Source organism: Phaethon aethereus, assembly GCF_964289735.1.
Source record: "Phaethon aethereus genome assembly, chromosome: 2".
Taxonomy (NCBI): Eukaryota; Metazoa; Chordata; class Aves; order Phaethontiformes; family Phaethontidae; genus Phaethon; species Phaethon aethereus.
In genome coordinates, this window is record NC_138582.1 from 43541269 (window position 1) to 43560703 (window position 19435).

A 19435-nucleotide genomic window follows, 5' to 3' on the forward strand; every position below is an offset into this window, starting at 1 on the left:
TTTTGGGTACAGTTCTATCACTTCTTTGCATAAGCTGTGATCAGATTTAGCTTCTGTATGAGAAATGAAAAATGTTACATATTTGTACAAGGGCTTACTTGCACCTTAGTTGAAGGTATAGAGCAGTAAACAAGTATTTGTCTAAAATATTTTTCCTTAGGAAGATAAGGTACAAAGAGCTTCAGCCCTCCTTTCCTTCATCCCATGTGCTGGCTAAAATACCTAGCCTTCCATTCAGAAGATGTGTGCTTGTTTAGACCCATTCATAATCTAAATTGCTTTGTTGCAATGGATCACAGTGTTCAGTACCTTTCCCAGTGGACCCTTATTAGCCCAATCTCACTTGTGAAAATGAAGAAAAGGTGCGAGTGAGGTGCCCGGTTAATTATTTCAGGTACAGCTGGAGCTCATACAGCTTTCCCACAGCTGAGACCCAAGGTGGTGCTTGGGGTCTCCCAGTCTAGTTTAAAGAGGAGCTGCTTTGATATGAGAACAGGTAAGCACCTGGGAGATATCAGTTTCTGATGTCATTTTATAATAAATACAACTATTCTGCTGACCAGCAAGTATTCAAAGCTGCTTCCTTACCGCACAAGTGCCAGTGCACTTCGATACTTGTTTGTATAGTGTTAACACTCAGTATATCCTATTTCTTTGACTATGTTTACACTACATTCTAAAACATTTTGCGGTTCTGACCTAAATATTTGTTTGGTCTCAGCTGTGTGGATTGTGACAGGCTTATGCCCAGAGTGGTAGGAAATGACACTATACCCATGTCTCACTGCTGGGCTAAAACGTTCTTTACATTCTAGGTTTTTCTACATCAAACTGTCATACCATCTTTAGGGATGCTACTATTGCGTCAGTGTAGGTGGGTCTTACAAAAGTATGTCTTTTCTAAAAATTTTAATTAAAAAAATTCATGGTATCATTCTAGCGCCAAAGAAGGGAAGTAAGAGAATGTATCATTTTAGCATTGGTTTTCCAACGGTGGATTTTCTTGAGTGGCTATTATGATTAAGGCAATTGCAAGTGAAATTATTCTAAAGCTGTGTGTATTTTCTCTTTTTCATTCTGCTAAAAAGAGTGCATGGTAGCATAGATGATACCTTGTACTGTACCAAGAGTCCTAACTTTCATTCCTTGAATGAGTGTTTTCTAAATAAATGGACACAAATAAAAGGGTTGAATACTGTACTCAACTGTTTTTGAGTTTAACCTATTTGAAAGACTTTTACAGATGGACTTATATAAGAGCTCTTTGTTCTGATCTATTATTACATGTAATAATAATGAAAATATTTAGCAGAGATGGCTTACTCAAATGGTGAATTAACCTGTAGGTGAAGTTGAAAAGTAATCTAGTGATGTTGTTTCATATATTTCCTTTTACTTCATGATTATTTGAGTGGACAGACTTCTAATTGGCTTCAGGTGTGAGCAGAGATTTTTTTTTTTAATGACCAATGGTTAGAAGTCAAGGGCATGGAGAGGAGCCAGCACTGGAGTTCATCTCTGCTCTTTTGTTTACACCCAGCATCTTTGTAGCATCCTGTTATCTGTTGGAGCTGTACAACAGCAGTGCAATACTGTATATCCCTGGTTGAACAAGCATAAAAGAAGGAATCCGCATCCCCCAAGAGCAGTGCAGTGAGAAGTGACTGAGTGTTGTGCTGGGCCTCTTCTGTGTTATGCCAACAGAAGCTGGCAGCTTCTTTGTCTCGTGGATGTCATTCCAGTTGCAGTTTTTCTGGTGCCAAAACTGCTTTTCTAGGCTACTGTCTCCCCAGTTATCCCAAACCCCTTGGTGGATCTGTTTTCTAAAGTAAACTAGAGAAGTGGAGAGGAAAGAAGCAGATGGCTGTGCTGGAGAAATTGTAACAGGGGACACTTACTTCTGTTTCTTGATTTTTAAATTACACTGATAGCTTAATTTTCTTGTTAGGTAACCGTACAGTTAGGATTTAATGGACCACAGAAGAATGCCTGCAGGACTTTAAGCCCAAGCAGGATGAGGGTCGGGGAGAATGCCTCTAACCAAGGAGAGCCTGAACAGATGGCTTCCTGTCAGGCCGCTCACACTCAGCCTTTTTTCAGTGCTTTGTTGTAGAGATTTAGGCCCTTTCACACAAACAATGACAGATTTGACTTCGCCAAAGTGTTGTTCATAGTCTTATCTTCCAACCCGCTGTCCTCAATGGTAAAACTACACTATATCCACTTCACTGTATGTAACTCACTGAGACAAGACTGTGGTAACTGAGGACTCAAAGGTTGCTTGAGTTTTGAAGCACACCTTCCGTATGGCAGCTCTTGCACGGAAGTGCTAGCACCTGCTGTGAGTGTCTTCCCACCCCACAAGCAGGTCATGCCACTCATGGGTCATATCATGAAGCTGTTGAAGCCTTATACTTCATGGTTTTCAGATACCACACCAGCTCTTTCAGCTCTTCTGAGAGAGGTTCAGAAGTGCCCATCCAATTTCCTTCTGAGGCTCCGTCTGGAGCCAGTAATTAGTGGCCCCTTTTCCCTTTGCTGTTCCTCATCTCTCTCTTCCTGATCCTTGCACCTTTCTTAGTCCATGTGGACAAGAAAAATGAGCGATCAAAGATGGAGACGGTCCCAGAATGAGAGAGCCACAGCATAAAACTATCCAGGTTGTCTGGAAGCTGTTAATGTTGGGACCAAGGTCTAAGGTGCTGATCCTACCAAAAGTGTGATAGATGCCAACAAAATAAAGGCAACTTGAAAAGAGGTTCGTTGTGATTGGTGGTATTGAACATGCAGAAAAGATACAAATGGATTAAGGAGAAGTTAAACTGTCTCAAAAAGGAGGAGGAGAAAACAGCTTTTCAGTGTAATGTTAGGAGCATTCGGCATTTCTGTTCCTCTGGGTGCAGAGCTTCGTTGCTTATGAAAGAGGCTCCGTTGGCCCTCTGTGAAAGGCCTGATTTTGTGGAAGTCAGTAGCAGCATTCCCACTGAATTCAGTGTGAGCAGAAGCAAGCCCGATAAAACACAAACAGTAGGTTGAGCTAAATTCTGAGCTTAGCTCCTGCCAATAGAGCAAAGAACCTGGGTTGTGTTAAACTCGCCTCTGGTGGCTTCAGTCTACGTTACTGGAGAACTTGGAAACATCATTCCAATGTCTCAAGGTTTTATGTCTTTCAGGTATTTTTTGTGGTCTACAGCTGATGGAGCCCACTTTCAGATGATATGATTTTCAACCCTGACTGTTCCTTATTTGTAATCTATATTTCTTTTTTTCTTCCCAAAGGACCAGCAACACTCCAGCATTTTTCCTGTTGTCTCACCAAATTGTATTAGCGTTTTCCAATTGTGTGCCAAATTGAAATAACAATTCTATAAATAAACTCTGAAAATACTGGTCTGAGAGGGTGTTTTCCTATATCTTGTCTTTCTGTTGGGTATTGTTTCCTTGTGCATCACATTTTTTTTCTTTTTCTGGTAAAGCATGTTAGACTGCTACAGTTGTCCTATGTCCATCATGTGTGTAGTGCATGACTTTATGCTTGAGGCTTTATCATTATTCACCGGTCCAGCCAAGTTCATGATAAATATAGTCAACATCTCCACTGTTTTTGCTTTCATATGTGTGTTTTATTGTGAAAGTTGGTGGATTTGTGTGATGAAAAACTGAGTGCTTAGAAATCCCCCATATAGCATTGTTCCTTGGATCTGAAGAAGTTTTCCTTTGAACATCATCTCCAGGACTCTTCCTAATCATGTTATTTCATTCTGCTTGAGTTTTGTTTCCATGAGAATAGTAGTAATAGAGTAGTAACTGTACCATTACTAGCTCTTTTTCTAACAATGTGCTACTATTCCAAAGTGAATCTGTGGAGTAAGTTAAAAGATACTTAATGTCTCACATTGATACGGAATTTTGGGATTTTCTTGATTGTTGTCACCTCTACCAATATGTGCAAGATTGGATGTACAATGAAGTCTTGTATTATCGAGGCAATGCTGGCTTTAATGTGCTTTGCTGATACTCATCTTTCCCCAAGTATGAACCAAAATTACCAGGCACCCTCTGTGCCAACACGGTCCGGTCAGTATTCACAAAAGCTATGTTTTGGCGTGCTCTGGCACTGCTTGTATGTACTACTAAACACTTTCAGACTTCAAAACAAGGTGGCCGCCTGTGGACTGCTTATTGAGAAGTGTCCCAGGATTGTGCAGACTACTGAACATGAGCGCCTGGGAATTTGTTTGGGATGGAGCTGGTTTGCTTAGGCCAAAAACATGCTGAGGATTGTGCTGACCGGCGAGCTGTGAAGTCCAGGAACATTCTGGACCAAATAGCTGACTTGTATGGACATAGGCAATGTCACAGAAGCTGTACGTGGATGTTCTGAAAACTCTTATTGATTGCATGTGATCTAACCAGATAATCAATGTGGAGTATTTGGCAGTAATTTGGAGAAAGAAGTGTCTGTTGCAATGCTCTGAAGACCATTTGGGGGAAGGAACAACCCACAGGAGCAGGTATTTTTCTCATCTTGCAAAGTGTGTGTGTCCGAAAATGGATATTTGCATTTATCAGTGGCATTGACATTTTCCCCACTGCCTTTGATGGCACCATCTGTGCAAGAACCTGGAGAGCCCAAGCGGCAGGCTTGTCTGAGGAAAGCATAACGTGTGTCTAGTTGCTGTTTCATGTGACTAACTGCCGGACTAGCTGATTCCTACAGCCAGTTTGGGAACTTTGCCGCACTGAAAATGCTGTCTTTTCAAGTACACTGGTTAGGAAAACATCAAAATTGCCCTTTACTGTGGGTTGTGTTAAGGCATGCAAAGAGCAAAAGCACAAGTATGGTGACACTTGGACAACAAAGGAAATTGCAGAAGTTGAGTAAATATGTTAACAACTGGTAGCTAGCTTGTTGAAAACGATTGTATCCTTTGGGAGGCCTGAAGGACTGTAGTTGTAGGCCAATGTCTACTCTATGCTATTGGCCGTTTACATGAGGTGCTCAGGTTTGCATCTCTCCCACTTGAGCTGTTGCTGCAGCATGGCATAAGAGCTGGATTGCTAGCAGTGCTTCTTCCAAGCTCCCAGTGCTGCTGTGTTATACTGGTATCGCACCAAAGACTTGACCTGTGCTTGGACCTGCAGAAGGCACCCACTGGCCACCAACATTGGTCCCAGCAGCAGCCTCCAGCCTCACCTCTGACCAGGGCTCGGTTTTGCCTGAGCCACAGAACCTGCAGTTTCCTTATTCAGAGCAGTGTGAGAGGTAGCAAGCGTAACACTGTACAAAAACTAAACACCCTGCACTGGCATCCGGCTCCTCAACAACATAAACCAAATTTTTATAACTCCCTTTTGTCTGTCGGATTGGTTCCTCACATACATTGTGTTCTGTACCTTCTTGTCTTCATTTCTTCTTTCAGGTGGTCATGTTGTCCGTATGCTATTCATAAATGCAAGCCAAAATCATTGAAAATACTGTAAGTTCAGTGCAAGTTGTGCATGCCTAAGAGCCATTTGCACATTTCTTTCTTTGTACAATAGTAAGACTGTCCTGGGTAGATGACTTCTCATCTGTTGGCACACAGACATCTTGTACACTAGCCTAATGTCTGAGGGCTTTGCAGTCATGGTTTCCAACTCCAAACATCAGTTCACGTGTAATGCTAAAATAATTGAATTCTGTTTTTCAGGATAACACTGCACAGCACTGTTTCAACTTGGTCTGGCCCCTAACTCTGTTGCTTTAAGGCATTTAGGGAAGAGATTGTTCCCTTGTACTTGGCACTGGTGAGGCCACACCTCGAATACTGTGTTCAGTTTTGGGCCCCTCACTACAAGAAGAACATTGAGTTGCTGGAGCATGTCCAAAGGAGGGCAACGAAGCTGGTGAGGGGGCTGGAGAGCTCAGGAGGTCTCATGAGGAGCGGCTGAGGGAACTGGGGTTGTTCAGTCTGGAGGAGAGGAGGCTGAGGGGAGACCTTATTGCGCTCTACAACTACCTGCAAGGGGGTTGTGGTGAGGTGAGTCTTGGTCTCTTCTCCCAAGTAACTAGCGATAGGATGAGAGGAAATGGCCTCAAGTTGCACCAGAGGAGGTTTAGATTAGGTATTAGGAAGAATTTTGTTACTGAGAGAGTGGTCAAACATTGGAACAGGCTGCCCAGGGAGGTGGTGGAGTCACCATCACTGGAAGTGTTCAAAAAATTGTAGATGTGGCACTTGGGGACATGGTTTAGTGGTCATGGTGGTGTTGGGTTGATGGTTGGACTTGACGATCTTTAAAGGTCTTTTCCAATCGTAATGGTTCTGTGATCCAAGGAAGGTCCATCAGCCAAAGAGAAGAATTTTTCATCCCCAGGGAAAGTGCTGATCTCCCACTGCAGAGGACTGGAATCTTGATCTGCCACCACCAGTGGGTGCCAAAGTGCCGAAAGCACAGTCAGGCAGCTTGGAAGGGGCTGTGGTAGGGCTTTGGGTCAGACAAACTGGAGTGAGTGCCCATCACCCCTGCTGTGGACCTAGACTTGTTGACCCGTTGCTCATCTCACATCTTAAGTAAAATGACTCCAAATTACAGGAATTATTCCAAATTCATCCCTGGAAACATTCAAGGTCAGGTTGGATGGGGCTCTGAGCAACCTGGTCTAGTTGAAGGTGTCCCTGCTCATTGCAGGGGGGTTGGACTAGATGACCTTTAAAGGTCCCTTCCAACCCAAAGTATTCTATGAAATTAAGTTGTATTACCTAAATGAAAAGCACAAAAAAAAATTGTGTTAATCTATAGTAAATCTGTTAGGGCAATTGACTGACATGAAACTACACAGATAGGGCTTTTACGTTGTAAAACCACCCATCTTTCTTCCGAAGGGATATACTTATTGTAGAGCTAAGAATGCATCAAGTTTGCACTCCTCTCACCTGAACTCCACCCAGGCTGGGTGGGTCTGGTGTCCTTGTACTTGCAGAGAACAAATAACTCTGTGTACCCTCTATTTCTGCCCCTCAGTGTTCAACTGAAATAAATAAAGGGGGTGAAGTACATATGAATTCTGTACTAGGGGAAAGGCAAGTGTTTTAACCTGCTTCCCATAGTTTTCTGAAGCCTTAATACCTGAATCTTTTGGAAGTATTTGCATCAACAGCAAAGGTTTTCAATTACTTTAGCAAAAGAAAAGTATCTATCTCTTGTACTGTCATGTCTCCTGCAGGACTGAACTGACGCAGAGTTGCCTGCTATTCTGCTAGGATCCTAGCCTTCGCGAACAGGAATAGTTTTATGCAGGTGTAACTTGGAACCTAAACTGCACTCCAGCCTAATAGATTTAGACCAAGAAAACTATGTATGCCAGAATAACTTTTAGCACTGACTGCTGGATCTCTAATACTAAAGGAATTGGGGGGGTGGGAAAGCAGAAGCCAGTAGAGGCTCTGTCTTTTCATGAACGCCAGAAGGATTTTGGGGACTATGAATTTACATGGCTGTTTCATTTTTTACTGAGGAAGGTCTTTCACCGGTTTTGCTCAGCTGTGGCGTGCGGTTTTAGTTGAGGGCACCCACAGAGTTCTAGGGTCTGATGCAGAGGGCAGCACTGAGTTGTTACCGTGCAGTTTGACAGCTGCTTGTTATTTCTAAAGCGTGCTTTCTCTTGTATTTTTAATTTGATTTAATATTGCAGTAAAAGAGCATGCTTTTCTACAGAGGGTTTAACCTACGCTTTCTGTTAAGTAGCTCGTTTCAGGCTCCTTAAAATTTATCCCATGAATTCACAGACATCTGTAACAAGAGCTTGAAAGTCATGGTGTGAACTTCCCATGAAGATGCCTGTGTGCATCCTCATTTCCTAGAAGTTTTGCTTCTGAGAATAAAGTCAATTGTGACAACTGTACATCCAAGATTTGTGTGATTTTTAAGTACATTACCACTCCACGTACCACTTCAGGTTAATTGCTCATGTCTGATATTGTTAGAGGAGTGACTCCTACACTTCCATCAGCTCAACTTCTACATTTCAGTCTCATGGAAATAATATCATTATTTCTCCCACCATTACTCAATGATCCTCTGTAAACACTCCTCCCCTCCCTTTTTTTTTGTTTTCTTTCTTAAAATCTAGGTGTTCCCCAACAGACAAATTTTTGTCAGTTTAGTTTAACAAATAAACCTATTTTGTTGCCTAAGCACTTGAAGCACCCCATCTAACTACCATTAAAATACCAAGACTCGATTCTCTAGCTAATATATTTTGATATCATTTTAACTTCCTTCCAGATAGCAAAGAATAGGCTTCTGGTTTGGCCTTTCTTGCACTTGAGAGCTATCGTATGTATCTATCTGGAAATACCTGGAAATGTCTTGCAGCAGCATGTTGGGGCCGCTTGAAGCACCTCCATCATACCTTTCTAGGCTCTTTCTGGACACTATACCAGCAAGAACAGAGAACACATTGATATTTTATCAGATACTTGCTACTGCAATTGGAGTTTTTTCTTACTGACATTTGTTGTCCTTTGTTTATTTCTCAAATGGAGGGAAAAAAAAAGAAAGTGATTTTCTCTTCCAGCCTTTTACAAGAAGCTTGCAGTGCTTTTCTCCACAATTGTCTTCCAGGACTATACTAGCAACATAAAGGCGTAATCTTATTTCTTCCTTTGCATAGCCTTTTATTCACACCACAGGGACTTTTGGTGACTGTCACTTTCCTGCCTACAGAACTGAGAAAAAGAAAAGGTCCATGTCCCCCACACTCCAGACAAAGCAAGTGTCTGCTGCTCTCCGCCCCTGCAGCCTCAGCCTTAGTCACACCTGAGGCAAGAAGAGAGCGAGGAGTTTGGAGAACATCCATTTGCTACAAGCCAAACTTCAGCCTTCAGCTGCAGGAATTGCTCCCGTGGTGAAAGCTAAGGTAAATGGGTCTTTGCCTGCCAGAAGTATGGTACAGATACCAGAAAGTTTAACAACAACGACGACGAGCTGGAGGAAAACAGGCATCCTAATTTTAAAGAGAGAGCCGACGGAGAAAAATAGATTGGGACTTCTATGGGTTTGCATTTGTGTCCAAATATGATGCTAATTTGGGAGCTGTCATTTGTGTGCAAGTAATTCCTGTTAATTATATATAGTTGCATATTTAAGTCCAATACTTAAAAATAATATGAAAACTAAGTTCCTTAGATACTTTGGAAGATGAAGGAGAATTAAAAGAAAGCAAGCTAGTGTTATTCTTAAAAAACAAAAAAAGAAAAGAAAAAAAGCATTTTCTGTTTGTTTGCACAGCCATCCTCAGTATAAATTGAAATGTTTTGAATGACTGATTCTGCCTTGGTCTGTGTTCGTTACAAGCACTTTCTGCAACCCTGACTACCTGAACTGGGACTAGGCTGAGCTTTGCTGCGCATCTGCCTTGTGACTGCGGGGCTGGGCTGGGGGTGGTGGTTCTATGCACTAGTTGGGGTCATCAGAGAAGAGTCCTTACTGAGTAACACCCTCTGGGTTTCTGTTTCTAATACTTTCACCTGCAGAAATTGCATTAGGGCAAAAAAAGTCCTACGGAAAATAATCTCCCTGGCAAGGAGCCTGTTACACCGATGACTGGCGCTGCCTTCAGCTTGGCACGGTTTTTGTCGGGAAGAGATGAGCAATTTTCCTCAGGCCACATCTGCTGACTCACTAGAAAAGGAAAATGAGAACAGTTACTACCCAGCGTTGAAACTCCACATTGGAGATGGAGCCTTCTTACCAAAACTGCAGTCAAGGCGGGGAAAAAACCTACATGAATAATTCCTGAATTCTATCACCCCAGTCACTTGTGGGAATGTGATTTCAATTTCTATGGCTTGAGCTACACATCCAGGACACTGAGAGGAGAAGGAGAGGGACAGAGAAGAATCCAAGTGGAAATGAAATTGAGATTACTTTATATAGAATCAGATCAAGTATTTAGATTACAAACTTCATATAAATATGAGATAAAAAATCATGATGATGACATATTGACAGCCAAGAAGAAAATGCCTATCATTGGCATTTCATAAAACTCTTACATTTAGGCCAAAAGAGAAAAATGGCATAGCTGAGCCACTTACATTTTGGTATTTTTTGTTTTGTTTTTTTGTGGGGTTTTTTTTTTGTGTTTGTTTTTTTTTTACTTGGACTAGCATCCATTAACACAGAATTAAAAATACAAGGTTCATTTTTGTATGCTTTAATATTTCAGTATCATTATGTAAATATATAATAGACAAAGCACAGGGAGTTTGCTTGATAATGATAATGAACTATTAATGTTTCAAAGATGTTTTCAGTGTTGGAGGACCCACTCATCTCTATTTGTCTGCCTGTCCTAGTTTATGAGTGACCCTATACAAAAAATGTGGCAAATAATACAAAATAAAGATTTTTCAGAATATTTGCAGCATTTTTCAAAGGTAAGGATCTGGGCAATATTACAAATATCATGTTCTCTGCCTTTTGTTACATTTCTGCCTTCATCAAGTATGGAATAAAAGTGGACGAGGGACTACCTGAGATCAATGTGATCATATGCTTCTTGTTCTTGTAGTAATCCTTTAAAAAGAGTGCCTTGCCAATAAATAATTTAAAATACACAGACTCAGCATCTTGGTGTTGGCAATCTTCTGCCCAGACAGTAGGGACAGAGAGGCTCAAGCTTCTTCTCCATCACTGTTATGGTGCCCTTGCTTACAGAGTGGATGGAGCATCTCCAGTCTGAGGCACTTGGGAAGGTGGATTGCATCCGTTTCCCACTGCCTCAGTATAGCCATTTTTCCCTAAAAAAAAATTTTGAGCACCTGCCAAAGGGCATGACTATACTGCATGATGTAGAAATTGAGGACATCCTCTGCGTAAGCCGGATGTGTGGTGGGCTCAGACCATGGTTCCTCCTCACACCTCTTGCTGTTTATGCAGGTGACAGTAGTTTTGTGTCAGGATTTTTTCATGTCTTGAAGATTCTTTAAAGTATTTTATGATGGGGGCTGATTGCTACAGTGGAAGCGTTTGTGAGTCTTTAATGAGAACTGCAAATACTTGAGCCCTTCCAGGGTGGATTCCCACAGAAGTACCTCAAAAGAAAATTCAGGATGGGAATTTAAAGGAAAACTAAATCATGATGTTCCAGGTTTTGTCTCAGAGGGAACTGTGTTTTTGGCAAGACTAATTTTTGAGTTTCCCTTCTTTGCGTGGATGGTAGAATATGTATATTTCTAAGCATTTTTATCAATAAAGCTGTAGACATCTGAAACTTCAGAGACAATGCTGTTTTTCTATTTTCTCTTAGACCCCTTTGCACATAAAAAAGAAAGGGAACAAGCCTGTGGAACAATTCCTATGTTAGTGAAAGTAGATTTGAAGACAAAATCTCTTCAATTTCTCTCCAGTTGTGAGGCGTTAAATGACATATCTGATCTAAAAATCAAAACCTTTCCAAATTGCCACTTTCTCTCTTTTCTTCTAAGTTCATGATACATGCATGCATCCTAGTAAGAAGAAAGCAGTGCTGGAAGAACATTAGCTGGGAAAGTATTGGGCTGATATTAGGTGAACTTGAGCAATCTCAGCTCTTTCCTCCTGTGCTGTAGACAGTAGAAGCAAAGGCAGGAGTGCATTTATCTAAAAGTACAGTGTGTCCTCCACTTCACACTGAAAAGACTAAATTGGAGGGAATTAAGGGCTCTTCCTCTTTGCGGATATATGCCTGGAGTCTGGGACTGGCTCGGCTCATGTGCTCAGGGAGCAATTCATTCTCCCCTGCCTGCATTTTGATTTAGAAAATTTTGAATTACATTTAGAAAATTCCTTTTAGAGCACGGTATAACGGCAACTCCAAAAATGAGTATGGATTTATACCTCTGTCGATCTCACTAAGCTCATTGCTGTGCCCCGGCAATGAGGTTCAGCTTTATATACAGTTTTACTGTTGCAATTCACTCTTTTTGAGAGTGCTAATGTATCACGCAGTCACCCAATAAGTGCTAGAAAGAAGTGTCAAAAAAAATGATGTTCCAATGCTTTTCTTTTTTTCTTGTGAGGTGAAGGACTGATCCTTTCTATAGAAAACCTAGCTTGGGGTGGACACCATAATGTGAGCCAGTAACACTGTCTCGTTGCAAAAAAGGCAAAGGATGTGCCAGGTGTGTCATGGCCAGTAGATCACGGGAAATTATTGCTGCCCTTGGTGACAGTGAAACCATACCCAAACACTGTGTCCAGGATTGCCGCCCACCTTCCTGCAGGTGAGCTGTGGAGAAACTGGAGAGTCTCCAGGAGGAGACTGCTAGGAAGGTTGGGGTCCTGGAGCATGTGATGTACCAGGGAAGTTGGGGGCGTGGGGCTCATCTGGCATGGAGAAGAAAAGGCCAAGGCAATTTAATAGCAGCTTGAAGCATAGTTACAGAGATATCAGGGTTACGCTCTTCTTGGCAGTGGCAGATGGTGTGTAACAAAGGGTATTCACACAAACTTCTTCACTATGAGGGTAGTGTGTGCTGGGAGAGGTCGTGGAGTCTCCAGGCTTGGACATTTTCAGGAACTGGATAGACAAAGCCACAAGCAACCAGACGTAGAGCCAGTGACAACCTCCTAGGAGGCTGTACTAGTGACCTTTAGAAATCCCTTCCTCTCAACATTTCTTGAGCGTGTGTGTCCTGGTTTCAGCCAGGATAGAGCTGGTTTTCTTCACAGAAGCTGGTGTGAGACTGTGTTTTGGATTTGGGATGAGAAACTGTTGATAATGTGCTGATGTTTTGGGTTGTTGCTGAGCAGTCAAGGACAGTCCAGCTTCTTCTGCTGGGCTGCCAGCGAGAAGTCTGGGGATGCATGGGGAGCTGGGAGGGGACACAGCCGGGACAGCTGACCCAGACTGGCCAAAGAGATATTCCCTACCATCCGACGTCATGCCCAGGACATAAACTGGAGTTGGCCGGGGGGCGGAAATCGCTGCTCAGGGACGGGCTGTCGATCGCCGGGTGGTGAGCAATTGCTGTATTGGGCATCACTTGTTCTTGTACATTCCTTTGTTGGTATTATCATTGTTGTTTCCGTCTTTCTTTCTGTCCTACTAAACTGTGTTTATCTCAACCCACGAGTTTTTTTTCCCAATTCTCTCCCCCATCCCGCTGGGGGAGGGGGAGTGAGCGAGCGGCTGCGTGGTGCTTAGTTGCCAGCTGGGGCTAAACCACGACAATGTGAGATGATTAAACTTAAAAACCTTCAAGTAGTTGGGGGGAAAGCCCTCTGGCAGGGCTTTTGGATCCCCTAGTATTATAGAAAGTTCCGCATGGTTAGAGCACAGGTCTCACTGCCCTCTTTAAAGCTACGAGCATTCAGCGTTTCTGCAAATCATAGGTCAGATCAGGAGAGGACAACTGTGGAAGTAAACACCTCTAGCTTAATGCAAGGCAAAAATAAGTCTGAATTCAAACTTCACAGGAGACCTGAATTGCAGGATTTTTAGTGATTTTTCATTGGATTACTATTTGCCTTGTTTGCGGGTTTGTTTTTTTTAATGCAAATTTCTCATCAGTTATTTAGACAGTGCCTAGTGGTTCAGAAGAACGTGAGTAGGAGCAGTATACATGAACTTCATCCTTTTACAGAAATAGGTCCTTTACTGACAGTATCTGTATAACTGAGTTACTTCCATAAACCGTAGCTAAGCCAAGACAAGCTGGGCAAACAAATTCGTGACAAAGGAGAACAGGCAAAACTGGGACTATTTCCAAATTCAGCTGTTTCTTAGCGGAAAAGAATGGAATTTAATAGACCTTCTTGTGCTCTGCAGAGTCTATGTACCCAGCAGAATAGCTCCAGTTGTTAGAGGCACAGCTTAGAAGGAAAATGTGGGTTGTCGCTGCAGTCGAGAGGCTGTGAGGCTGACTTTAACTGGGATATTTGCTGTGTTTATTCTTTCTCCATTTCTATGAGGCAGATGTAACAGAGAAAACCTTCAGGAAAATGCCCTCAGAAATACCCCCAAAGGCTTCAGATCAACTCCTAGCCACTTAGAGGAAAGGATGGCTTCAGGCTTCTCCTCTTCCTTATGCTCGTTACATCTTCTTCCCTCCATCCCTTAGCCTAACCTCGGCGCTGCTGTGGATTAAGCTGTTATTGCCACAGCAGCCCAAACCCATCCGAGCGCCTGCTGCCGCTCTCTGCCGCCTTGCTGCCTCGAGCACTTTCCTGACCCTGTGCAGAGCTGTGTGAGCTCCCTAAGGCAACACAACAACTCACCTGCCAAAAAACAGGGAAACATTTCAGGTCGGGGCCAGTCAGTCACTCAGAAGGAGGATGCAGGAGGCAGCCGCTGAATTGCTCTTGCTTGCCACCAAACCGCCAGCATGACTCTGACCCGCTGCCGCCCTGTGCTCGTAGCTCCTGGAAGGCAATTGTACAATCATATTCTTTTTCTATTTCCAGTGAAGTGAAGCAGCAACGTATAGCTCTTCTGGCACCTGTGTTATGTCAGTCTTGGAAAATGTTTCACTTTCATATTGCTTGACAGAAGAGTTCAATATACTAACGATTAGGAAACAACCATAGATCATCTTTATGGCTTCATAACTATTCTAATAAAAAGACTTATGGAAGATGCTTGTGTGAGGAGGCTTCTGCAACCCTCACGCTGCTCTTGGAAAATCCCATGCTGACTGACTGCTCCTTGAAGATGTTCTGTTGTTTCAAGTTTTGGATAGTGATCTGGCAGCATCGGTGTCCAAAGGGTCAGAGAAAGGAGCTTGGACTGCCCGTCTCTCGGCTTCAGCTGTAACACTGGTATGATCCTGGGTACCGACAAATTGTTAAGTTCCAACTTTCACATGGAAGTCAAAACATGAATATAATGGGTTGCCATTCTAGAGATTCAAATTCCTGCCTCTACTATTCTGTGATTTTGGGCAAGATTGCTACCAAGTACAACCAGTAGTACTTTCCCATTGACCTCTCGCAACTCTGCCACGTCAGGGTGCCATTGATTTTGTCAGAATATTCTCTACATTTTACTATTGCTGGTGTGTTCAAATCCTTAACCCTCTGTCCTGTGACAGTCAATTTTAAGTGCTAGTTTTAAATCCATCCATATACTGCCAGTGTGCAGAGTACCTTCCTGACCAACTCCTTATATTTAGATCAGTCCAAAAAGGAAGTTTACCATAGGAGAGCTAGCCAAGAATCCTGCAAAATGGCCATCTTTCAGTTAAGAGATCATTAAAATAGAGTATTTCTAATGTCCCAGATAGATATACTCATTTCTGATTAAGGTATACAAAGGTGTCCACTGTTATTTCCTCAATCTCATTTCCCAGCACACAGTGTTAAATATCACACCTCTTCTCCTCCCCTTTCCCACCAGTAAATAATTTCTTTATCCAGGAACAGCAGCTGCCTGGCCGGTTGCAATGGCAATGCAAATCTCTGACTGGCCCCTTCTGGGTTTTCGGGATGTTTTTCTACCTGTTCAGGATCAGAAACCGCACCACGTTCTTCTGCATCTACCTCAGGTCTGTGCCCACACTGGGGCTTCAGCAAGAAAAGAAAGTTGTGAGCAACAACAGCTGAAACAGCACATCTTATTTTGTAAATATTGTGTTTAGCGCAGTTAACCCCCCCGTGAGTGAAAACAGATGATGTAGAAGAGTAAGACATTAAGAAATGGAGTGACAAAACCATTCTATAAATCACTGTAATAAAGGCAATACAATTTCAGAGATTCACAGGTCTGTATTTTTAAAACTGATGCAGCTCCATTTTCACTTAGGTGTGTTATTAAAAATGCCAATGTAATGTAGTATGTTTCCTGAGATACAGTAATAATTAACCTTTAGGCTATGGTCATATGAATTTTCTGGAGACATAAAATACTTTCATATTTATGAGATTTTTGATTTAATAAATTTCAGAGAATCTACTCCCAAAACAAATTGAAGGTATTTTTAAACTTCAGAATCGGAAAAGAGCAATGAAATTAAAATATCATTTTTGACATTTAAAAGAAATATATAGAGGTTATACAAGTGCATCACTGAATGAACTAAAATTTAACACTGTCTTCTAGCAACAACATAAAATAAGCAAACAATTGTTGCCAAAACGTATGTTTGGAGTCATGTTTAAGGTGTTTTTAGTTACCAGGTTTTCTTCTGCCTTCTGGCTGTGGGTTGTTGGGATTATCCCCATAGAGAAGAGTTAGTTGTTTGACTGATTTAACTGTGGCTCTCTGCCCCTGGAAAACGTTGTCTTGTAATCCTGGGATTATACGAGAAGACAGTTGCACACCTGGGTGGACGTCCTATTGAACAGTTCAGTGTAGACCCTGGACAAGGCTCTTCGGGGCTTTCTCCCTTTTTTTTGTGACTCACAGCCTCAACAGAGAGCTGAGCTGAGGAGCGCATCTGCTGCACCCAGCGTGCCGGGGCAGAGAGCCCCGAGTGCCTGTCCCACCACGCCGGTCCAGCTGTCCCATCACACCGGCGCAGCAACATGGTGCAACAGGTTGTCACATGGGTGCACTTAGTTGGGCTCCGCGGCAGCGGCACGCAGGTACAATAGTGCCCGAATCAAGAAGCCCCACAGTGGCAACGATGCCCCTTTCAGACCCACATGTGCCTGTGTGCAGGGCAGGGGATGCTGAAGACCCCCATCTGCAGTGCAAACCCTCCTCCCCACTGTTCTTTGTCTTCCACACAGCTGTGAGCCTGAAGTCTGGGAGCACAGTAATAGTAAGATTTTTAAAAACTTGCCTTGAAATGCAATATATAGTGACAGAAATAGTTTTGCAACAGGTGGAAGATGGGAATAAAAATGAATGACTGTAATGAAATCATGAATACCATTGAAACTGTTCTTGATAATCGTTCCTAATTTCTTTTTTTTTTCCTCATTAAAATCCTTTAATAAACAGAAGTACAAAGCTCCTCCATTCCTAGCTATATAGCTGCGTGACTGGTGAACTATCAAACTCTGCCACAGAGGGGAAGTAGAGTATCGTTGTAAATCCATGATCGTGCAAGCTCCTGCTCTCTGATGGAGTTAAAACCTTGTCAGTAAAAGCTGAAATTCTAAACATTTTCCTGCACCAACTTTTTTTTTTTTTAATTTAGAGAAAGAGAATAAAAAGTTTGCTTTTCTGTATTGTAAACCTTAAATTTTGCAGTATTTCTCTTTCCTTAGTATTTGCTGTGAATGAGGGCAAACTACCTGGAAGCAGGATGCTCACAGGCTGGTTCTCCTTTTGGACTGTACCGTACTGCTTGGCTTCAGAAGAACTTCCCTAGCCTTCTGCTGGGCTGTCAGGATTATGACTTAAAATGAAGAACGTTATTTTAGAAGGTACTGTTTAACTGTTAAGCAGGTGCCTTTCCACTGAAATGTCTGATGAGGAACACAAAAGTTTGGTCTCAGTGGAACAAAAGAATCATTAATATCTAAGGAGCATTTCTTTGTATAAGTCGCTCACATGAACAGGCTGTCAAATGTGACCGCCTTATTGCAGGATATCTCTTTTAGTCAGATCTTTGAGTAAATATTTTCTAGAAGAGACATCTATGGAGGTGAACACGACCCAGACCAAGCTCTTTCCAGACAGAACTTCTTTTAAAGAAAACTTTGAGGTATTGGGGGAACCTGAAAGTTCCTGTGGCTTGGGCCATGTGCAAAGGAGATGTAGCAGTATTGGGTACGTGCAAGGTATGTTGCTTTTGCTTTCTAATGTTTGCACGTGCACGCTTCAGAGAGACTGAAGATCATCTGGGATGTTAACAGTCTGGAAGGCTGCAAAGCGCTTGCATGGAGCTGTTTTGCCCTTTGCGAAGAAGAGACTACAAATGCGTATATGGCAAGAGGGGTGAATAGTAACGATAGAAATTGCAGAAGTTATTTCAAGCAGTCTCTGCTACAAAGAAGCTTAATTTGGTAACTAAGTCCTACTAACGCCATCAGATTTACTGACGCCATCAGATTAATATTCTTATTCTTTTAGAATTACAAGTGTATCGGCACAGGAAGCTAATAATAGCCCTGCTGCCTCTGTAGGGACCGTAATGTGCTCTCAGATAAACATAACAAGTTCAGTGCTTTTTCCAAAGAAAATCTCATGTGGAAATCTGTCCCCGCTGAAGCGAGTGGGAGGGATTGTTTTCTGCACAGATGTTAACATGGCAGGACACCGTCCTCTGGTTCAGGCATGCTGCTCAGGGGTTTGCTAATAGGCAGCAAAAGCTTACTTTGAAACTTCTGTTTTATAATTTGCTGTCTGGTGAAGGCTGATGCAAAAAACCCGATTGTTGGTCTGGGTAAGACATTAATTACTTTATTGCTTCTTCCTGGCTCACAACAAATTGTGGAGAGCTTTGAGAGCCCAGGAGCAAGAAATTTGTCTTAAAAGGAAGGAGCTAGAACACAGCATCTGCACTAACGAGCCTGCAGATGGACTGTACTCCAGTCCTCGAGCCTCCAAGGGCTGTACCACCCATGTACCTGGTTTGAGCTGGATTCTCTTCCCAGCCAGGATACAGGACAGGGTTGGGTAGTAGGTCTGAGCAACTGATCCGAATTGAGGTCTTCCATCTCATATGCAAGAAGCAGGGTCTGTTCCTGCAATCCCCATAGTAGCTTAAGAGTGGTTTGTCCCTGTAGCATTCAGTGAAACTCTAAGGGCATTTTATATGCTGCTCTGTAAACTTCGGGGATATTAAATTACCTTTTTTTGCTACCATCAGCTGCCTCTCAGCTGCCACAATGAGTACATTGAGCCCATACTCACACCTCTCTCAAGGGTATTTCCCAGGATGATGTGTATTTTCTTCAGCAGGCTGCACTATAGCACTGATGTTGCTGCTCCCTTTGGGTGTGGAAATTCGACGTCCATGGTAGCGGGAAGCTGAGCAAAAATGAGTTTCCCTGCCAGGACAGAGTGCTCAGCACTGTCCCCTTGAATGGGAAGAGCACTGGAGCCCATGCCACTGGCATCGCCAGTCCCCATAGCCGTGCTTGCACCTGGCAAGCCTGGCCTGCCTCTGCCTGCTCTCCGTTTTTTCCCAGGAATTTCTGGGAGTCCATTTCATTCCCCGCGTAAGTGAACGAGACTGAACTGTCCTTACAGCTTGCCTGCTGCTGACAGCTGCATGTTGCCTGTTTCCCCATATTTTAGAAAATCTCTGTAAAATAAGGACTGCCTGCTAGAAGAGAAAGGGAAAAACCTTCATCATCTGTTTTGCTCAGAGAAGAATCACAGGAACCTTTGTGCCAGGAAATATGCCCTATTCAGCTGGAAGAACTTATGTTCAGTGTTATCTACTTTCCTGGAGGAGATGGATTTAGACAAGGAATCTCCATCCCAAAGCTTCTTTTCCTTTGCTAGGGTACAGAAAAAAACTCCTGAAAATACAGATATTTACTATTGAAAAGGCTCCCAGAGGCGTAC